Source organism: Protopterus annectens, chromosome 9.part0 (assembly GCF_019279795.1).
Source record: "Protopterus annectens isolate FY-2018-M chromosome 9.part0, PAN1.0, whole genome shotgun sequence".
Classification (NCBI taxonomy): domain Eukaryota; kingdom Metazoa; phylum Chordata; order Ceratodontiformes; family Protopteridae; genus Protopterus; species Protopterus annectens.
The window spans coordinates 681,537,878-681,559,831 of record NC_056743.1 but is presented as its reverse complement, the minus strand read 5'-3'; the positions used below and the strand labels follow the sequence as shown (position 1 = coordinate 681,559,831).

The 21,954-nt window shown below is 45.7% G+C and overlaps 1 protein-coding gene across 1 annotated transcript in view; it reads right to left on the bottom strand.

Moving 5' to 3' along the window:
- LOC122811442 (nuclear factor 7, brain-like) overlaps window positions 1-21,954 on the bottom strand; it is a 346,854-nt gene that overhangs the window by 248,091 nt on the left and 76,809 nt on the right. The window lies entirely within an intron of this gene.

Here is a 21,954-nt window from a genome sequence, read left to right as displayed (position 1 = left end):
TTGCAAAGGCATTCAGATATGCACACACAGAAGCCAGAAAACCATCCACGGAAGCATTCTTCAAGAAGGCTTGACCTGCCAATTTTCCTTCTTCCACAAGTGCTGGTTCAGCACCTTCTGAATCCAGAACTGCTGTTAATACGCAGGAGTTGGGGTGTGACCCCCCCCCCCCCAAAAAAAAAGGTGAGCATTCAAGGATAGGGCTGCTGACAGAGGGAGAGGAATCTATCCCTCCCCATTCTAATAGGACTCTATGGGACAGGGAAGAGAATGTCGCAGATCACTGCCATCTATGGAGCAGGAGTAAATCTCTTCAAGTGCTACACATAAAACAGAATTTGGATGGGCAATAAATAAAATCCCTTATGAGAGAATGTTGTCACAGAAGGCAAGACTAGAAGGAAGAGGCCAGTGGTAGGTCCTCTCTTGGTATAAAATATAACAACTCAAATTATGTGCTCTCTCGCTAATGCAGGGCCTTTAGAGAGAGGGCACTAAAGGGACCATCAGGCTTTTTTAAAAAGCTAAACTCAGCTCACAGGAGGTTAAGCGAGTAGACTCCCAGGTAATGAGCTCAACCTCAAAAGCATGCTTCAGGGACTCAAGGCTCAAATGCTTCTTTCAAAAACAGTGACATGTATCTAACCAGAAAACTTCCAAAAAAAAAAAAAAAAAATCAGTCAACAATGCAAATTACCAACTCTGGGAAACCTACAAAAAAATACAGCGTACTTGCAGGAGGAACGCTCCCCTGCACTGCAACAGCCTATATAAATTCCAATATTGTGTAACCTTCAAGGAAAGCAGCTTTATCTCTATCTACAGTTCCATAATCTGGCTTGATTTCAATACAGAGATTTTTAATGAAATCGTAAGTAAACCAAAATATGTAAACAAATTCTGTTTCATCAGAACATTACAAGATGAGCAGCATGACTCCCAAAAGACAGGAACATATGCATGCTTAAGCCCTGGATAAATCACCATCTTGCCAAGGCCTCACACCTTAAAAAGTGAGCTACTGTGGGTGTGCCTTTCCTGCCTCAGAGCCATCAACAGACAACAGGTTAAGATGTGAAACCCTACAGTCTCAAAAAACTTTGGGTTCTTAGTGTAAAAGTTTCTTGGATGACTGCATTGCATCTGAAGTAATTGGCAAACTGGTAACTTGAACACTATCTACAAACAAAATCGGGTATAATTAGATATAGTATACAGAACAGCTAAAGTAAGCACATTGAAACTCTTCATTGCAATGTAATTTTAGTTATTTCTTAAACAGTGGCAGACGTTCTACTGCAGTGACTGTTCCACCATGCATGCGCTAATTTATTGAAAGCTATTTCACAGCTAGCTATTGAGAACTGTAGCCTGTTCAGCTTGAAGCCATCATTACTTCTTAGAGTGTGATGGGTCATGCATTGCTAACCAGTTAGCAAGGGGAGTGCAGTCTCTGTCATTAAGCAATTTGAACACTGATGCATTAAGCAAATAGAAGGCTCTAGCATTAACTAGCAGCCATCATGCTTTTTGCACAGATAATACTGATGCTCTCCATTACTCTCCAGGTGGACACATTGTAGAATCTTATATTCAGTTGTATTTTGTGATGGTACAAGAGATACGATGAGAGTTATGCATATTCTAGTCTTGGTACCAATACATTTTACAGCTACTGCCAGATAAGCTTCCATAGTGAGATATGGTATGTCACAAGGCACTTTTAGCCGATTTAAAACTCTGGTAGTCAACAGTTCTGTGTGGCTATGAAAGGACAGAGTATCATCCAGAAGTACGTTGATTAGGGTAAGGAAGTCTGGGTCCTGTAAGATTGTTTATGTGGTGAAACTGGATACTGACTAATCTTTCTGCAGTAACAAACATCATAGTATTTGATTCGTCTAAACTATCATTTTATTTCTAGAACTCCAAATAAATAAAGAACCAAATTCAAAGTTCCATTAATAAGAAGTTATGTATTCACCATAACATTCCATCTGAGTAGGTAAACTTCATTTGTCAGCAACCTATGGGTTTATCAGATCCATATCGGATCCGAGCCGGCAGTTTCCAGCAGCTAAGATACGAGTTCCAAGCTCCTCCCCCTTACCCATAACTCCCTGCCTTTCCTGACCTCAGATCAAGTTTGCCTAAAAATGAGGCTTGCAATCGCAACCTGCCTAGGGTAAACCGGGTACAACCTACAGAGAAGCAGGAACACCAAAAAACATCCGAAGAGGACATGGGAACGGAGGGAGGGATGGTTGCTGACAAATGAAGTTTACCTACTCAGATGGAACGTTATGGTGAGTACATAACTTCTTAATCTGAAGTAGTTAACTTCATTTGTGCATCAACCTATGGGACAGAGTCCCCAGCTACCTGAATCTTAGGAGGCCCTCAAGGAAGGATGTTCCGGAGCACTGCGGAGCCAAAGGATGCTCTCCCTCTGGAAACCATCTAACTTGTAGTGGTTTAAAAGTGTGATGTGAGGCCCACGTGGCAGCAGAGCAAATGTCATCCAACGAAACTCTGGCCCGAAAAGCAGCAGAGGTAGAAACAGACCGAGTTGAATGGGCATGAACTCCCTGAGGAGCAGGCCTGCCAGAACTCTCATAAGCCAAGAGAATACACTGAGAAATCCACCTGGATAGTGTGACTTTAGAAACAGCCTTCCCCAAACTGGATTTAGCAAAAGACACAAATAACTGATCTGAACGTCTATTACCGGCTGTCCTGTGCAGATAAAATCTCAACTGTCTGTGTACATCCAAAGAGTGTAATTTGAATTCGCCCTTATTTTGATAATTAGGGAAGAAGACTGGCAAATTAATAGACGGATTAATATTAGTTTCGGAAGCAATTTTGGGGATTGGTCCTGAGGAATACCCTATCCTTGTGGAAAATCCAGTACGGAGGCTTGGCACAAAGGGCTTGAAGCTCCAAAACCCTTTCTGCCGACGTGATAGCGACAAGAAAGGCCGTTTTCCAGGACAAGAACTTGAGATCTACCGAGGCAGCAGGCTCAAAGGGAGGAGCTGTTAAGGCCTGGAGCACCAGCGATAAGTCCCAAGGAGGGATCACCTCTTTCACCGGAGGCCTTAGTAGGAAGGTGCCTTTTAAGAAGGCCTTACATAATCTGGATGAAGTCAGAGGGCCAAGATCACATCCAACGTGGTAATGAGCGATGGCCGCCAACTGTACTTTGACTGTGGAAGAGCTAGCACCTTTATCAAACAGTCCCGACAGAAAATCCAGCACAGCTGATAATGGAGCTGTGAAAGGATCTAGGTTCTGATGTTCAGCCCAAATAGAAAAACGTTTCCATTTGCTATGATAAACCTTCCTAGTAGACTGCTTGTGGGCTGCCACTAGGATCGCTTTGACCTGGGAAGAGATACCGGGAGTCCGAACTAACAGTGGAACCTTATCAACCAAGCTGTGAGTTAGAGGTTGTCCAGGTTCGGGGTTCGTTGGCCCAGGGGGTGAGATATCAGATCTGGATGGGGATCTAGAATCCAGGGAGGTTTCACTAGATGAGACCACAGATAAGGGAACCATGCCTGACGAGGCCGGAATGGGGCAATGAGGATTATCGTGCATGCACCCCAACCGTCTGGCTTTCTGCAGAAATTTGAGCATCAGGGGAAGGGGCGGATAAGCGTAAAGACCAGGAGGCCAAGCATGCACCAGAGTGTTTCTTGGCGATTCCCCGGGTGGGGGAATTAGAGTGAAGTAGGTGTCGCACTTCGTGTTTGAAGGAGAGGCGAAAAGATCGCAACAAGGTTAAATTTGGAGAAGATCTGCTTTGCTACATTGGGATTCAGAGACCACTCGTACAGGGAGAGGATGGTGCGATTCAGTCTGTCCGCTAGGATGTTGGACCGACCCGGAATGTGCATCGCTACGAGAAAGTGGTTGGTGGAAATCGGCCATTCCCAAACTCTCATGGCCTCTCGACAAAGTGGATAGGACCTGGTTCCCCCTTGTTTGTTGACATACCAAACGACAGACATGTTGTCCGTCTGGATCGCAATCGTCCTGATGGCAAGAAGGCTCTGAAGTGATTGCAACGCTAACAGCACCGCCCTCATCTCCAGGACACTGATATGCAGTGAGGTCTCAGTCTGGTTCCACGTGCCTTGGACAGTCCTGCCGCAACAATGCCCCCCCACCCGAGGCGAGAGGCATCCGTGGTCACAGTGGCTAGGGGAGGGGACATAGAGAAGGGGCACCCCTTTTGGAGGTCCGGAGACCGGAGCCACCACAAGAGGGCGCTCCTGCAAACCCTGCTGAGAGGGACAGGATGGCTTAGGGGAAAACGTAGGAAGGACCATTGGACTTGGAGTGTCCATTGCAGAATTCTCATATTTAGGAGCGCCATGGGAAGGAGATTGATGGTAGCCACCATCGAGCCTAGGGCCCTCAGGACCAGTTCCGCCGGAGGGGTCGGACAATGAAGAATGGCCTGCACATGTAGTTTTAGGGATCGCAACCGGTCTGGGGTTAAGAAAACTAAGAGCTGGTTTGTGTCTACCCTGGCTCCGATAAAATCTATGACCTGAGTCGGGAGCAGGGAGGACTTCCCAGTGTAAATTGTGATTCCCCAGCCGGGGAACTAAGCGAAGGAAGAAATTCCTGGCTGTGCAGAGTAGATGCCATGTGGGGGCGGTCAGGAGCCAGTCGTCCAGGTACGGAAAGACCGGAATTCCCTGGAGTCTCAGGTGGGCCGCTACTACTGCTAACACCTTGGTGAACACCCTGGGGGCTGTGGTGAGACCAAAGGTGAGGAACCCTGAACTGATAGTGACTGGCTCTTAGCCAGAACCGGAGAAACCTCCTGGATCGTCTGTCCATTAATATGTGGTAGTACGCATCCTGGAGGTCTATGGAGCACATCCAGTCATTCTCCTGCAAAAGGGGGAGAATGGATTGAAGAGTGACCACCCAGAACTTTTCCTTGGCTATTGCCAGGTTCAATAGGGATAAGTCAAGGATTGGCCTTAAGTCCCCCGTCTTTTTTGGCACCAAGAAGAACCTGGAGTAAAAGCCCGCTGGATCGCTCCTTTTTCTAGCAGCTGCCGAATTTCTGTAGCTGCGGCCTCCCTCTGATTGCGTTGGACATCGGGGAGGAATCTGAGGAATAGGGTCTGAGAAGGGGATGGAGAAACGGAATCTCGTAGCCTCTGGATACGATCCGAAGCACCCAGCTCTCTGTCGTGATGGACTCCCAAGCTGCCAGGTGCTTCGAGAAACGCCCCCAGACTGCCTCCGGAGTGGAGCAGTCGGGTAACCCCTCAGGGTTGCTGCGTGGACCAATCAGAGAAAGGTTCTCTGGACCCAAAGTTCTTCGGGCCCCCTCTGCCTCTAGGGCAGCATCCACCCTGTCCTCCTCTGCCTCTGAAGGACGGGGAGTCCGGAGCAAAACGGGATTGCTGAGACTTTCGGAACCACATCTTCTTCTGTCCCTTTTGGGACATTGAAAAGGACCTCTGGGGAGCAGAGAAGCTGACTCCGACGGCAGACAATTTCTTCCTGTCTTTCTCTCTCTGGACTAAGGTATAACGTACGGTCTTGCCAAAAAGGGCAGAACCATCAAACGGGGCATTAGCGAATGACGCCTTGAAGGGTTCTGCGAAATCACAGTGGCGGAGCCAGGCCTGTCACCTTAGTACGACGCCCGCTCCGCTAGCTCTAGCAACCCCCTCCATAGCATGGGACAGCAGCCACATAGAGGTATTGGAAATCGACCTGAAAGTGGCCATTCGGGTAGAGTACACCTGTTTGTCCTCTGCCGACATGGACTCTGGGGGCGACCCGGCATATTCTTTGATAAGATCCCTCTGGAGCCGTATGACATGTGCCATGTAGTTCAGCGACCTTATGGAGAAGGTGGCTGAAGCAAACATCTGCTTTCCCAAACGGTCCATCGCCCGGGACTCCTTGTCAGGGGGATGGACCGAGGGACTCTCTTGGACCAGTTCCCTCTTGGTGGCCGCCGCCACCAACATGGCATCTACAGGGGTTCCCTTGCTCCAATGAGTCCTGTCCGAAGGCGGGCTGAGAATTCTGTCAGGCCTCTTAGGGACGGGCTCCACAGTGTCCGGCTCCTTCCAAGCCCTGGTAGTGATCAGATCTACCAGGGGATCGGCCGGAGGGGACACCCAAGAGGTAGACGGGCCTGCTTCAAACGCCTCCAGGAACACGGACTCATCCAAGGTAGGCTTTGGGGCAGACCACCCCCCCTGAGCATCTCCATGATGTCTCCAAATGAGACGTCTTCGGGGGGGTGATCTTGGGGAGCCTTCCCCTTCCTCCAAGTCCGTGTCCTCAGTCAAGGACTTGCGCTTGTGAGGGAACTCCTCAGGGGGCTGTCTTGAGGAGGCCTCACCAGCCACATCTTGTTCCAACAAGGGAACTACCTGGGACGTCTGAGCAGGCTGTCCATGGGGCCGGGTGATGGAAGTCGGACCCATCTGCAAGGGAGTGCAGGGTGGAGCCGTAGCTAAGGCCGGGGGCCTGGATTCCATCAACAGAACCCTCTCTACCACGTCGAATGCCGAAGGAGAGTCGCTCCCCTCTAGGATCAGAGAGCCGACTCTCCCTCGGATCAGACGGGCAGATCGGAGCCAAAGCCGGATCGGAAGGGCCAGTATGCTCCGACCTAGTCGGAGCCGAAGGCACAATGACCGCCTCGGATCCGAAGCTCAGCTCTCGGCTCCGAGAGCTAGGATCCGGAGAAAAGGGATACGACAGACTCGAGGGTATTGTTGGCGCCGACACCCCCTGGCTCCGAAGACCCAGAGCCCGGGAATCGGGTTGGAGAAGGAGCTATCTGGGCAAAAAAGGGGGTCGAGCTTCCCCCCGGTGGGGGGGGGGGGCAGGAGCACTCCCATCTGCAGCTGGGCCTGGAGGAACCTTCTCATCATCCGGTCCAAGTCTGCATCTGTCAGGCTTCCGGTCGACCTGGAAGAGGCCACCAAGGCAGGACGGGAGTGCCGCCTCGATGACCTCGAGGGAGATTGGGTCTCCTCCTCCTCTGGCCCCGGCGAAAAGCAGGGAGAACGGGGCCACGAAGGAGAAGGCCCGGCCGTCCTGGGGGGGGGCCTGCTTGGCCAGTGGGGCCGATGCAGAGGCCTCGGCCCACCGCATGTGTTTCTCGTGAAGCTTCTCCCTCCTCGCTTCCCTATCCTCCTGGTCCGAAGAGGGAGGTTGAGTCCTGGCCAGAGGAAGGGAAGGGTCCGTGGATGCAGCCGCGGCAGGAACCACAGAGGGGCCAGAGGACTGAGCCGAGTCTGGGGGCAGGAGTCCCGCCAGGATCAGCTTCGACCTCCAGTCCCCGATAGCCCTGGGGTTGAATGCTGCACAAATAGTACAGCCAGAAGAATGCTGCACAAATAGTACAGCCAGAAGATAGGTGTTCAACATCCAAGGCATAAAACGCACCAAGTGTGGCCATCAGCCGGGGAAAGCTTATGGCCACACTCGGTACATTTAGAAAAGAATGTCTTGGAGGCCTCAGACATTTAACTAGAACACAAGCACTAGGCCCCAAGACCACGCACACAAACACACCCTAACACACTACGAATCAAGGGGGAGGGAACGAAAAACCTGAGGGAGCAATCTAAAACTAAAACTAAACTAGTTCCAACACTCAAAAAATCACTCAAAAACTTTAAGAAAGTTAAAAAAAAAAGGATTTTTCTCACAAGTCGTCTCAGGAAAACTCCGCTCAAGATCAAGCTGCTGTTCAAACTGTGGCAAACTAGATCTGAGGTCAGGAAGGGATGGCAGGGAGTTATGGGTAAGGGGGAGGAGCTTGGAGCTCAGATCTTAGCTGCTGGAAACTGCCGGCTTGGATCCGATATGGATCCGATAACTTAATTTATGCATCAACCTATGGGTTAACTACTTCAGATCACAGCTTTTCAATAAATAAAATGGGCAGTGTATGAAAAAAAATACTTTAATAAAACCTGATAAGTACTAATCCTTTTCACTTACTAGGACTTCATCAGAACAAATATTCAACATTTTACACTCATTTAAATATATCTGCTAAAACCATTTGACACAAGTAAGGTGATCACTATTCCTTTAACTTCATATGCTTTTCAAAACAACAGTCACACACTTTTTTTTTTTTTTTTTTGAAAACACATTTCTTACTTGTAACCAAAACACAGCAGGCTTCAGTGTTACGGCACTGGCAATGCCGATTTCATTTAGGTTGCGACAGCTATTAGTAGCAGGAATGCCTCTCTACACATTCTTATTTTTCCACTCTTCCCTCATTTCTTGAGCTACTGTTTCTAAAATACAAACACATTTCATAAAACTTTCACACAGCTGCCCGTGTTTAGCTAAAGCATTAACACCCAGCTTAACAACACTTATCTTAGCATATTTTACAGTGTCAGCATTTTTCAGTCTTCTCTACATAAAATGCCTTGCAACTTGCCAGAGATGTTTTATTGTAATACTATGGGAGAAGTTTATCCATGGGAAAGCTGTTGCGCAATTTTGTGCCATAAGACCTCCATAATCTTTACTGATGTAGTTGTACTGTGGGCAGAGGAAACATTTGTGCTTTCCCTTGTACACTGTTTTTATTATACAGTCCTTATTTAACTTTTTCAAAGCTTCTATTCAAAATTTTGTTTGCTCTCATAAATAAATTTTTGGGGCGTCTCCAATTAGTTCTACAGGTACACTCACATGGAAAAATATGTTTTCAGTGTTTAACCATGTCCTTATTTCTTTAGGAACAACACGAAAAGCCATCACAACCAGCCGCTCAAAACGAGTCTCTCCCATCCATCCTAGTATTGTTTCCACCATTCAATGTCCCAATACTACTGGTTAAGATGAGGGCAAAAACAGTCCCCCTCTTCTCTAGAACATAATTAGCAGTCTCCTAACATAATTAGCAGTCTCCTATATTAACAATGCTGGATACTCTCTATCATTCACCATTTTACAACTGTTTTCACCTTGTCTGCAAAATTAGAATTGAGGGACGTCAACTACATATCATCTGTCCTCTGTTCACATTTTTGATGGTATGGATGGCAACTACTAAAATGCAATAGTGAATTGTTCTACATGAACATCCAGTAGATGCAAGATGGAAATTTTCTTAACTAGTGATCTTTACATATTTTGATATCAAAATACTTGATGTATTAACTTGATATGGGATGCATAAATTTCAAAAATCTTGTTGCACAATTAATAATGACAACTTCATTCAGGGCTGTGGTATCCCCCTTTCAAACCATAAAAACATAAGAGTCTAGTATTGCACTTCATCTGCTTTAGGCATTTGTGTTTCTTCCTACTTTATTACCTCATTTTGCTTTTGCCTCTTCTTAAAAGTACTCAACTGAATTTATTCTGCTGCCTTTATTACTGCTCATTAGTAGTCTGATTAAATTGTAACTGTTATTCTAAGGCCTTTGGTTTAAGCACTTGGGCTTCAAACCAGTTGTTTTACATTAAGAAGGTTTGTGGTCTGCACTATTGTGGCAGGACAGGTAGCGTACATCCTTCTGAGTTGGGAACTGCTGAGTGAAGGCTCAGTGTCTGTTATTCTAAAAGAATATTAGTTCTGGGTTAAGCACTTGGGCTTCAGGCCAGTTATTTTACATTAAGAAGGTTTGTGGTCTGCACTCTTGTGGGAGGAGAGGCTAGATTCTGCACTTCTGAGCTGGGAATTTCTAGTTAAAGGCTTACTGCACATGCTTACTTGAACTGTTTATTTCTGAGATCGGTATGCCGTGCTTGCTGTAGCATAGACTAGATTCAGGCCGGCTAGATCTAGCTTTGTTTGCATAACTTGTGCACTGATCCAGGCCATTTTTTTGGAAAAGGTTTCTCTGTACCCTAGTGGCAGGACTGTGCAGTTAGAACTTGTCTGACTGAAGACTGCTGGAACAGGGCTCAGTTTTGAGCTTTTTAACTGGTTAATTGGGTAAAGTGTTGCTTTGTTTGTATCTGCTCTATTTTCTGGAAAATATATATATATATATATATATATATATATACACACACACACTTATTTCCCGCCGTTCTGAACTTCTATAGTCCAGTTTTCAGGTTATTGCTGAATCCAGGGCTGTGTTACAAGTTTCTGTGTTGCCCATACCTTACTTGGACAGAAGGAAGTTTCTCTGTTCACCTGTGAGAGAGGAGAACTTTGAGCAGCCTATCTGTTCCCGGAGGAGTGGTTTCAGCCCAGACGTTAGTAGTTTATTGGCCATTTTGGGCTAATTTCTACCTCTTTCACTTCCCTGCTATAAAAACCGCATTTGCGCAGTTTTTGCGCTGTATTGCGCTCAGCAAGTGCCTTCCAGGTGTTCTGCAGAGTCTACAACAGCAGAGAGACAAAAGAGTGACTTTGGAGTGATTAAGTATCACTTTTCTGCTTTTCTTGCTGTCTTATCTAATTCCGCCTAAAACGCCATTTTTTTAGCGAATCTGTGATTTAAAAAGTTTGTTATTGCTGCATATTGTACTTATTTGCTGCCTGCACTTGAATTAAGTAATTTTTATGTTTAAATAATCTTTTTAACTGTTGTAGGCTACACACTGTGCGATACCCTTTTCTGTGCATTTAAAGTGTTGTTTTGATTGTATCTACTCTATTTTCTGAAAAAAAAAATATATATATATATATACACTTGTTACCTGCCTTTCAGAACTAGTATAGTCCAGTTTTCAGGTTACTGCTAAATCCAGGGCAGAGTTACAAGTTTCTGTGTTGCCCATACCTTACTTGGATAGAAGGAAGTTTCTCTGTTCACATGTGAGAGAGGGGTGCTTTGAGCAGCCTATCTGTCCTTGGAGGAGTGGTTTAAGCCCAGAAGTTAGTAGTTATCAGCCATTTTGGGCTAATTTCTATCTCTTTCACTTCCCTGCTATAAAAACCGCGCCATTTAGCTAGAGTTAAACTATTCTCGGCTCCATGAAGTCTACTCTTTTCCCTTGGAACTAGACAAACCTTCAACTTTAGGACTCAAACCTTTCATTTCAGTCAAGCACTTGCTTAAAACTCATAGCAAGCACTAATTAACCCTAGCACTAGACCCCCCCTATACTGTCCAGAAGGACAAAGTTCTCTATTTGTCCCCACCAGCCAATCGGAAAAACAGCTTACTCTACCTATTCAGGCATGTCCAAAGGGCAGTTTCCGGTGTACTCTCCAGTCCAAATGGTGAATCTGGGCATTTTGAGGCAATGTTACAACTGCCTCATGTACACAGACAACCCTCTCCTCCTACCACCAAACACTAATATATGCGAGAGATGCAATTATGCAGCCAAACCGAAGGCAAAGCTCTCTCAACCCAAGACTGGAACTGACAGTCAAGAGGAGAAGGGTAAAACTTGCAACACACCACCAGTCTCACACAGACCTAATAAACCAACACCGGCAAATAACGCACATGAATACATGAAAACATACTCATGGGCTCTAAATAAAAATCTGCAAAAGCAACAGAGATCTCCAAAGCAGACATCCAAGCAACTTCCACACCCCATCACCAACCATGAAACACATACTTCACATAATCTGTGTGCCACGCAATCACAGCCCTTAACGCAAAATAACATACCCAACACACTAGTAATAGGCGACTCTATAGTCAGGCACACTGATGTCCCACTAACTAGGCTGAACAAGGAAAAGGTTACAGTTAGCTGCCTGTCGGGTGCCAGGATCCGCCACATAACAGAAGCACTCAGGTCACTCCAGAAAAAGTACAAATACAACTCTGTCATTATCCATGTTGGTGTCAATGACCGGAGACATACCTCCCTGGACTACATGAAGAGAGACATGGAAGAGCTCTCTGATCATGTAGCTCAGGCCGGTATGACCCTGAGTAGCATCCTGCCCTCACCAAGAATGATGCCACAATATAAAGAAAAAATTATCAATTTCAACAATTGGCTAAGTTTCTGGCGTCAATCAAAGGGGATCCAGTATCTGTTCGCCTGGGATGACATGCTCAACAAGCCACGTTGCTTCGCAAGAGATGGCTTGCACTGGTCACCCTTAGGCTTTTGAAATACTGGTCAAGGCTCTTGCCGCCCTCATAGTGCCTTTTTTAGGCAAGGCTCAAAAGATAAACCAACCACCATAAATAGCACAAGTAGCCAAAAACTGAGGGTAATGCTACTCAACACCAGAAATCTAAACTTCAAAATGCACGCACTCGAAGCGCTCCTCAGTATGGAGAACATAGACATTTGTGCAGTAATATAAACCTGGTTTAAGGCTCCTGAGAGCACCCCAGCACTACTAGGCTATAACTCATACCATACCTTTTGGCCACAGCACCAGGACCGAAACACAAAAGGCAGGGATTTATCCATATTCATCAAGGATACCCACACCTCCAGGTTAGTGGTGCAGCACAATGTATCAGAGATCATCCATGTGCAAATAACAACGGGCAAAACTGCAAAACAAATTGTAGCTTGCTACAGATCACCCACCATGGCCCAAGGACCCCCATTCCACATTTCTGGAGACACTGGGAAATATGAAGGTCCTACCAAACACCCTAATACTGGGTGATTTCAATTACCCAAACAAACTGGGAGAACTACTCAAGTACTAACTCCCTTTCCCAACGCTTCCTAGAATTTTTAAACTCAAACTTCCTGGATCAACTGGTCAACACCCCCACCAGAGGGAACATTACTGGACCTGGTCATAACCAACATGGGCAACCGGTGTTCCACACCGGAGGTCAACCCCTCGCTGGTTAGATTAGACCATAGACTAATCACTCTGGATATCCACATTCCGCCCCCACCCCCAATCAAGGAAACCACCGTGAAAAACTTTTCAAAAGCAAACTTCACATTACTCAAGACAGAGGTGGAAAGGTTCACAGCCCCCATGCTGAAGGACAATGCTGTCCAAGCTGCTGAAACCTTTACAAAGGCACACTGAGCATCTGCAGGAATGCATGGATCGTGCTATCCCAAGTAAAACAAAAACTCACTCCTCCAAGAAAAGGAAACCAGTCTGGTGGGCCCCTGTCATAAACAAGCTATACAACAGAAGGCGGAAACCAGTACAGGAAAGAGTAAAATCCCAAGAAGGAAAGACATCCCTGATCAGTATCAGCAAGAAACTACGATCCCTCATTAAATCATCCAAGGCTAGTTTCGAGAGAAAAATTGCCAATGGCTCCAAAGATAACCACAAAGCGTTCTTTAGCTATGTCAAGAACCTAAGTGGAAACTCTCAGATCTGCTCTGAGTTAGTGCAGAATGGCACAAAATACACTGAACCGACTGATATTGCCAACATTCTGGCAAACAGGTTTAGTGCAAACTTCACCCCCCTCTCACCCCCCGAAAGGGCCCATAACCATACCAGAAGAATGTAGGGTCCCATCAATCACAGACACACAGGTTAAAACAGCCCAATCCAAAGCCAAAAACACAGCTTCAATGGGACCGGATGGTGTCCCAGGTTGTGTCTTACAAGAGCTCCAAAATTAACTAACCCCTCACCTAAACAGACTGTTCAAACTCAGCCGCTACGTACCCACAGAGTGGCGCACAGCAACAGTTATCCCGCTCCACAAAGGTGGAGCCACAATGGACCCCGGGAACTATCGCCCTATAAGCCTGACTAGCTTGGTCTGCAAGGCTATGGAACTCATTAACAGAGACATTGGGAACCTCCAAACCTTGGACCCTACCCAGTTTGGCTTTAAGGGCAGATCATGCCTCCTAATCCTGGTGGACTTCTTTGAGACGGTTACCAAGGCATTAGACAAGGAAAAGGAGGTCCACACAGCCTACCTAGACCTCGCGAAGGCTTTCGACACCATTCCCCATTCTAGTATTATAGACAAGCTCACCAGCTTGAAAGTACAGTTTTGTACCTACCATAAATGTAGATGTTCGAGTGCTAATACAGCTGCAGTAATCACATATGGGTTCTCTGCCGTCAGGCGGTCCCTCGGTCGGCCGAATTCCAAAGTCTTGGTCTGGCGTCGGTTGTTGTCGCTTTCTTTCCTGACATCAGTGCGACAGGGGTATATAAGACACAGCTGACGCCATTTTCTTCAGTCTTTCTTGCCCCAGATGTCAGGTGCCTCCAAAAGGAAGGCAATACATAAATTATAAATATAATCATGCAATGCAATGTAATCAAAAATCAGTAGTAGTTGCAAGCAAATACACCATTGAAGGATAACCCAGACAGGTTGTATGAAGAGGTGTTAGCCACTAGGCCTTTACCAAGAGGGGAAGGAGGGAGGGAAACCTGTACTGCAGCTGTATTAGCACTCGAACATCTACATTTATGGTAGGTACAAAACTGTACTATGTTCATCGTGCATACAGCTGCAGTAATCACATATGGGTAGAATCCCAAAGCTACGCACAGGGTGGTAGGCACTAGGTTGAACTGGGAGGAGCCAGAATGCCCTGCAACACAGCAGTGGCAAAGCCTGCTCTAGTTTTGGAGTATAAAGGCAGGTGGTAGTGTTTTGTGAAGGTATGCACAGAACTCCAAGTGGCTGCCTCCAAAATATCTTTGGTAGGGACTCCTCTGAGGAAAGCTGTAGCGGTAGCTGTGTCCCTTGTGGAGTGGGATCTGATGCCTGTAGGAACAGATTTGCCATGAAAGGAGCAACAAAACCGTATGCAGTGGCCTATCCATTTTGAAATAGTCTGTTTGGAAATTGGCTTCCCTTGAGCTCCTACAGCATAGGACACAAAGAGTTGTTCTGATTTCCTGAAAGGCTTTATTCTGTCCAAATAGTAACGTAGCTGTCCATGGATGTCTAAAGAATGTAGCAGCCTTTCCCCTTTGTTTTGAGGATTGGGGTAAAAGGTAGGTAAGTGTATGGCCTGATTTAAAGCTACCCTGGATTCTACCTTAGGCATAAATGACGGGTTGGTTCGTAGGGAAACCCTGTCCTGATGGAAGATGAGAAAGGGCTGCACAGCCATGAGGGCTTGCAGTTCCGAAACCCTACGAGCTGAGGTAATGGCCAGAAGGAAAGCTATTTTCCAGGACAAATATTGCAAATGTGCTGAGGCAGCTGGTTCAAAGGGAGGCAATGTTAATTTTTCTAGAATGTAATTAAGATCCCAGGCTGGTATTGGTTGTTTCCTTGGAGGTCTTATATTCTTAGCCCCTCTGAGGAACTGTCTTAAGAGTGGGTGAGAGAATAAGGGTGGATCAGTGTTGTATTCTGCAGAAATGGCTGAGGCATGAATTTTGATGGAGGAAAATGAAAGTCCACTGCTCAACAGCTCAGCTAGATACTGCAATATCCGAGGTAAATTCAGTTTTCTAGGATCCTGGCCCTTTTTCTCATTCCAAGCGCAAAACCGTTTCCATTTAGCGGAGTAAGCCTTTCTAGCAGATGGCCTTCTGGCCTCCAAAATGACTTCCTGCACCTCTTTGGAGAGTAGGATCTGTTGTGGTGTTAAGGAATTTTCCATGCAGCCAGATTGAGTGTTTTCAGCTGACTGAAGAGTTTTGTAGCTGTGTTGAGTCAATAGAAGAGGCATTAGAGGTAAGGTCCAGGGAGGAGTATGTGCTAGGCTCCTCAGTAGTGGGTACCAGTGTTGTCTTGGCCAGTCTGGTGCAATCAGTATCATCTTCGGTCTGTCTGCTCTTGCTTTCAAGAGCACCTTGGGCAGAAGAGGCAAAGCGTAAACGGTCCGTGCTGCCCAACTGAAAGAAAGGGCGTCCACTCTCCAGGCCTTTGGATGGAAGGTCCTTGAGCAGAACTTTGTCAATTGATGATTCCTGTGGGAGGCAAAGAGATCTATGTCTGGCCTTCCCCACGCTTGGACTATCTTTGTAAACACTTGAGGATGCAACTTCCATTCGTGTGGGTCTGTCATATTTCTGCTTAGATTGTCTGCCAGTGTGTTTTCCAATCCTGGCATGTACTGTGCTTTTCCAGTTCAATTTGCCATTCCAGAGCCAGGTTCCAAAGTGACATGGCGAGCCTGCACAGGGGGTATGAATGTGCTCCTCCTCGTTTGTTTATGTACCACATTACTGTGGTGTTGTCTGTTCTTATCAATAATTGTCCTGGATGCAGGAGGTCCTTGAAAGCTGTAATTGCATTTATCACTGCTAGCATTTCCTTTTGATTGATGTGAAGGTGTTTTTCCTTTTGGGACCATTTGCCCTGAATGCACCTGTCTGTCATGTGTGCCCCCCAGGCGTAGTCTGAGGCGTCTGTTGTGATGACTTGATTTGCTTGAGGCTTGCAGAATGGTAGACCTGTGTTCGTTTGACATGTTTGGGCCCACCACAGAAATTCCTTTTGCAAACATGGAACTAGTGGTATTATTGTTTCCAAACTGTGGCTGTGTTGAGATAAAAGGTTTTTTAGGTACCATTGAAGTTTCCTCATATGCAACATTGCACTTGGGATTAGAAAAATGCAAGATGCCATGAAGCCCAGAGCCTGCAGGATTTTCCTTGCAGTTAGCCTGGTACAATTTGCTAGTATTTTGAAGTACTGAGTTAGTTGCCCTTGTTTTTCCAGCGTAAGATAGGCCATCTGGGTGTGTCCAAGTTGGCACCCAGGAAAGTTATTTTCTGAGATGGTGTTAGCCTGGATTTCTCTTTGTTGACTGTGTATCCCAGAGAATTCAATAACCATGTTACATAAGCCAGATGTTCCAGAAGTATGTGCTTGCTGTCCGCTTGGATCAGGCAATCGTCCAAATAAGGGTAAATTTGTATCCCTTGAAGTCTGCAATAGGCAATTACTGATGCCAGGCATTTCGTGAATACTCTGGGCGCAGTAGATAAGCCAAAGGGCAATGCAGAGAATTGATAGTGGATTGAACCTGCAAGAAATCTGAGGCATCTTCTGTAGCTTTGTCTGATTGGGACATACAGGTATGCCTCCTTGAGGTCCAATGTTACCAGCCAAAACTCCTTGCCCAGCATGGGAAGAAGCTGCTGTAAGGCGAGCATCTTGAATTTTGGTACGAGTAGAAATGTGTTTAGGATGGATAAGTCCAAAATGGGCCTCCAGTCGGTTCCTTTCCTTGGTACCAGGAATAGTCTGGAATAAAAACCTTGGCCTTGCTCGTGAGTAGGTACCTCTTGAATAGCTTTCATGTCCATGAGCTTTGAAATTTGTATTTGAGCCTCTGCCCTTTGATTGTGTGGCAGGTTCGGCATGCTCATTTTTGGAAAAGTGTGAAAATGAAATCTGTAGCCTCTGTTTATAATGTCCAGGATCCATTTGTCTGTTGTGATAATATGCCAATTTCTTGTAAATAATGTCAGTTTTCCTCCCAAGGGTGCTGCCAGCTGAGACTTGCTTGGCATGAAAAGGGGGAAGTCATTGGGTTTGTTTCCTGTATTGTTGTGCACTGTCTTCGCCACCTCTTGGTGGGGGAGTTTGCCATTGTCTGCCTCTATATGATCCTTGAGATTGTCCTCTTTCAAGGTCAGCATTATGGCTTTTGTAAAGAAATTGGTGAGAATTAGGAACTCTGTAGTACCTATCAGGCTTGACTGGGGCAGGAGGCAGGGAATCCGGATTACGGCAAGCCTCCGAATAGACATCATCAAGTATGTCCAAGACAGGAGGTATCGCCAGAGGTCTGTACTGAGGTAACAAAAGAAATTCCCTAAGTCTTTTCCTGGAATCAGAAAAGTCTTGGCCTTCCCAATGGAAGTGTTCCCTCAAGGTGTGCAAGGTTTCCCCAAAAGAAAAATCCTCTGGAGGAGATACAGAAGGAATGGACTGCTCTGCATCCAAATTTTCATAAGGGGAGTACGAGTGTTCCTCTTCATCAGGAAGTTCTGAAATAATGGAGCCCTGGTCAGAAGATGGAGAATCTTCCTCCACTCTGGGTCTCTGTCTGGAGGGGGTTGGGAACCCCCTGATGAAAGTAATTAAATCCTCAGCCATTTTTAGCATCTGCTTTTTAGGCATGGGGCCTGGAGATGGCCCCTGTGCAACAGGCCTCTTGGGATGCATGGCTGATTTGGACTTAGTAAAGGCCTTAATGGAAAAGGAGGATGAGGGTCTAAAGACACCATGGGTGGAAGTGGACCTGTCCACATTAGGAGGCTCAACACTCACAGTGGCTTCGGTGGTTGTAGTCTGGGTATGGGCCGAGGTACCTGCAGTCTCGGGTACAGAAGATACCGCCAAAGAAGTGTCGTCAGTAGTCAGGGACTGCATAGGCGTCTCGCTGAGAACCGGACCATGTGTAGCCGGTTTTGGCGTCGTGTCGGTCCTTGTCCTTGCATTTTTTGGATAAAATGGTAGTCGGGAGTCTCCGACAACATTTTATAATCAAAGGCTCTACCAAAATAGTGTTGGGCGAACTCCGCCCGACGCTTAATAGTTCGTTTATTGAAAGTAGTGCAAAAGCGACAGCCCGAGACGTCGTGGTCTGGGCCTAAACAAGGTATGCAGAGGGAATAAAAATCCTTATGCGGCATTTGCTTCCCACAAGAAATACAATTGTTAACATTTTCTGACATCGGTCTGAGGCAAGAAAAATTTCCCCAACGGGGTACTTGGCTTTAAAGAAGACTTCGGTTTCCAATTAATCGTAAATTCAGGAGCTGGCCGACCGGCACTTGCGAACTGCTTCTGCTTCGGGCACCGTGCGGCAAAAAAGACTGAAGAAAATGGCGTCGGTTGTGTCTTATATACCCCCGTCGCTCTGACGTCAGGAAAGAAAGCGACAACAACCGACGCCAGACCAAGACTTTGGAATTTGGCCGACCGATGGACCGCCTTTCAGCAGAGAACCCATATGTGATTACTGCAGCTGTATGCACGATGATCATCATAAACCCCTACGTCACAAGATGGGTTGCCAACTGGCTCATGGATAGAACCCACATAGTGAGAGTTGCAGGCTCTACGTCCGACTCTAAACCGGTTACAAGTGGCGTCCCCCAGGGCTCAGTCCTAAGACCCCTCTTGTTCGGTATATACTTCTCAGAGGTACAGGCAAGCATAGGAGGACTATGGCTGACCAAGTTCACAGACGACTGCAAACTAGGGGCCATAATGGATTCTCTGGCTGATACGGACACCCTCCAGATGGGTCTCACCGAGACGGATACCTGGTGTCAAACTCATGGTCTACAGCTAAATGCCAAAAAGTGCATAGTCATCCCCTCTGGAAAAAACATAGTACCCGCGAACTACCACATAGTTGGTAGTCCCCTAAATACAGAAAATGTAATAAGGGATCTGGGGACCCAAGTAGATCGTAATCTCTCCTTTGATAATCATATTGACAAGGTGGTTAGAAAATCCTTCTATGTGGCCCACCTAATCACAAAAGGGTTCGCATCTAGAACAAGAGGTTATTGTGCCTCTCTACTCATCACTCATTAGACCCATCATAGACTACAACGCCCCATTTGGGATGTACCTTACAAGACACCCCATCATAGACTACAATGCCCCATTTGGGATGTACCTTACAAGACACCTGTAACAGCTGGAAAGACCACAAAAAGTACCTCACCAAGAGGATTACTGGCCTCAAACAGATGCTCTATGCAGCCCGACTCAAGAAACTCCAGCTGTACTCAGTTGCATACCGCTTACTCAGAGGTGATCTCTGCCTGACATACAAGGCCATGTCCAACCCAGAAATGATGGACATGCTCCACCTAAAAAAAAAAAAAAAAAAATCCCGAAGAGCCACACGCTCTAGAGATATAACCCTCACCACACCGATAAATAGGATATGCTGTAGGGATAGATTCCTATCCCAGAGACTCCCCATGCTTTGGAACAGGATTCCAATATACATCAGGCAGAGCCCCTCACTAAACACTCTTCAAGAGAAACCTTGACAGGTGGATGGGAAACAGAAAATTTACCCCGGGGATCACTGCAATGGCTCTGCTGGACAGTGGCGCAGGGAACTAACGGCTCTGCTGGACAGAGGCACAGGGAACTAATCTAAGGGGGTGGCGAAAGCCAACACATTCTGGCTAGGCTTATAAATGCCCTTGGACAGATTGCCTAGTACTTACCTATGAACCTATAACATGTAACACAGTGAAAAGCTCATGACTACAAATGGTCTTTCCCACCACCAAGTACTAGGTTAGCAAAAATTGGAGTGCTTGTCACTTCTACAGTTATCCCCCCCCCAATGGCAGTAGTATTCCCCTTCAAAAAGGCATGAAACCTTTTGAGAGGGTGTTGATGATGGACCTAAGTTACAAGTATGGTAGCAATAACTGCATCAATAAGGGATGGCTCTTCGAAATTGAATTTACTCTAGTTCCATCCTTAACCTTAACATATGGCAAAATACTGGAATTACTCTGGAATAAGAAACAAGCTCTCAGCAGAAAATGATTATATCAAACACCTAGGCACAACCCTACCACACTGACACTTCCATGCCTTACTTACACTACAAAGCATCATTTTTAGCAGACAGTGCCCACGCCGATTATTATTCCTTTCTGGGGTAATCTGCCACTGAAAAAAATGTTGCATTGTACCTGGTTTACCTACAAGCATAGTCATTACATAGTCAGGGAAGATTTTATCAGCTACATTTGCCTGCTGTATTTCCCTCATATAATCCAAGTACAAACAAATATAGTTCCATTCCAGATTGCCTGCAGACTCCAATTCGAACCTGAATCTACAGCATGCCACAGCGTGCCACATGCTCTCAAGTCTCTCTCTAAAAAACAAAGAATTTAACATATTTACAATATATAAACAGAAAGGAAGAAATTTAACATCACATACTGATCTACAATGTTAGGAATACAGTGAATCATCAAGGTCAATTTATATAATTAACAAATTAAGACTCTTGGTATTTCAATAGCAAAATTTCAAGGCTATCCCAACGATTAAAAGTCTTAGTATGATTTATAGATCTTATTCTGGATTGCTTCTTTTTCAGTTTTACATAGTATTGCTATTAAATTTGAAAATTCTTTGAATGTAGGGTAGGAAATGCACTTGGTACCTAAACAGTTTCTCAAAGCTTGGCCAGTATGAATTCTGCACTAGAAAACCATTAAATGGCACTGGCATTCTTTATTAAAAAGCATCATAAACACTTCCTTCTGTTGACCTAGAATCATGTTTTCCACTGGGCATGCAAACAAACCAAGATATCATCTGTATTTCAGGTTTATTAATACACTCATTTTCCAGCAATAAAAAACTGTAAAATACACATGTACTTTATCTGCAGCCAAAAGGATGGTCTAAATTATTTAAAGCAAATAATCCCCCCTCCAAAGAAATGGCAAGAGTCTGATGCTCAAAGCCAGTAGTGTGTGGTATCATGGCTAATAAGATGTATTTTATGAGGTCTAACTGGCAAGAGCTGCAACACTAGCCCCCCCCCCCCCCAAAAAAAATCACTCCTACCACAGAATTATTGCTCACACGGTCTGTTAACATGCTAATTCTAATATGACATATACCACCAACTCCATCTTCAGTCTAGACTTGCGATAAACTGAAGCCAAGTGCGGGATGGTGTTACTATGGCAAAGGTCTGTACATCTAAAAGGGTTGCTGAATACATCAGGTACATTATCTGCCAACCCACTTCAACATGCATTTCTCAGTAAATACAGTAACATCCAAACCTGCCTCCAATTAATGCCCTCTTCCAACAGCTCCCCTGTCAGTCAGTTTATGCCTTACATACTCCTACAGCTGAACCACCTTTATCAGTAAAACTATCTACTTCAAACTTTCAAGTATTTTTTTCTAGCTTTATTTAGAATCCATCCAGTTTCAAGCAGTATGTCCTTAACCTCTCCCTTCTTTTTCACATGAGCCTTTGCCCCTTCTTAGTTTTAACATGCATGAAGTCAGTGGACCATTTTCTCTGCAAAATGCTGATAGCATTCATATGTAACATGAATCATATCCTTTCTAACATGCTAATATTCACACTACC